General features: G+C 38.9%; 1 non-coding gene across 1 annotated transcript; it reads left to right on the forward strand.

Moving 5' to 3' along the window:
• Window positions 1–549: 549 nt before the first annotated feature.
• Window positions 550–657, forward strand: LOC148578279 (small nucleolar RNA R71). Its single transcript, XR_015903631.1, has one exon. It is a non-coding gene; the product is annotated as a small nucleolar RNA R71 (small nucleolar RNA).
• Window positions 658–1,348: the final 691 nt, after the last annotated feature.

Here is a 1,348-nt window from a genome sequence, read left to right on the forward strand (position 1 = left end):
ATTCTCTGTCTGTTGCTGAGTGGATGATGGAAAAGGTTTGCTATTGCTAAACCTGTTTCTTCCACTATTATTAAAGCCTTGTTGAGGCTTTTGTTGATCCTTCCATGAGAAATTTTGATGATTTCTCCATGAGGGATTATAGGTGTTTCCATAGGGTTCACCCATGTAATTCACTTCTGCTATTGCAGGGTTCTCAGGATCATAAGCTTCTTCTTCAGAAGATGCCTCTTTAGTACTGTTGGATGATTCCTTCAATCCATTCAGACTCTGAGAAATCATATTGACTTGCTGAGTCATTATTTTATTTTGAGCCAATATGGCATTCAGAGTATCAATTTCAAGAACTCCCTTCCTCATAGGTGTCCCATTACTCACAGGATTCCTTTCAGAAGTGTACATGAACTAGTTATTTGCAACCATGTCAATGAGTTCTTGAGCTTCTGCAGGCGTTTTCTTTAGGTGAATGGATCCACCTGCAGAATAGTCCAATGACATCTTTGATAATTCAGATAGACCATCATAGAATATATCCAGGATAGTCCATTCTGAAAGCATGTCAGAAGGACACTTTTTAGTCAATTCCTTGTATCTCTCCCAAGCTTCATAGAGGGATTCACCTTCCTTTTGTCTGAAGGTTTGAACATCCACTCTAAGCTTGCTAAGCTTTTGAAGAGGAAAGAACTTGGCTAAGAAAGCCGTGACCAGCTTATCCCAAGAGTTCAGGCTGTCTTTAGGTTGAGAGTCCAACCATATTCTAGCTCTGTCTCTTACAGCAAATGGGAAAAGCATAAGCCTGTAGACCTCGGGATCAACCCCATTGATATTAACAGTATCACAGATCTGCAAGAATTCAGTCAAGAATTGAAAGGGATCTTCGGATGGAAGTCCATAAAACTTGCAATTCTGTTGCATCAGAGAAACTAGTTGAGGTTTCAGCTCAAAATTGTTTGCTCCAATGGCAGGGATTGAGATGCTTCTTCCATGTAAATTGGAACTAGGTGCAGTAAAGTCACCAAGCATCTTCCTTGCATTGTTATTATTTTCGGCCATGCCTCCTTCTTTTTTGAAAATTTCTGTCAGATTTTCTCCAGAGAGTTGTGCTTTAGCTTCCCTTCGCTTCCTCTTCAGAGTTCTTTCAGGTTCAGGATCAGCTTCAACAAGAATTTTTTTATCCTTGTTCCTGCTCATATGAAAAAGAAGAGAACAGAAAAGAAAATTTGGAATCCTCTATGTCACAGTATAGAGATTCCTTTATGTGAGTAGAGGAAGAAAAGAAATTCGAACACAGAAAGATGGAGAGGGTTCGAATTTTTAAGAAAAAGAGGAGTGTTAGTAGATAAATAAAATA

Source organism: Arachis ipaensis, chromosome B1, assembly GCF_059453495.1.
Source record: "Arachis ipaensis isolate K30076 ecotype BB chromosome B1, ASM5945349v1, whole genome shotgun sequence".
Lineage (NCBI taxonomy): Eukaryota > Viridiplantae > Streptophyta > Magnoliopsida > Fabales > Fabaceae > Arachis > Arachis ipaensis.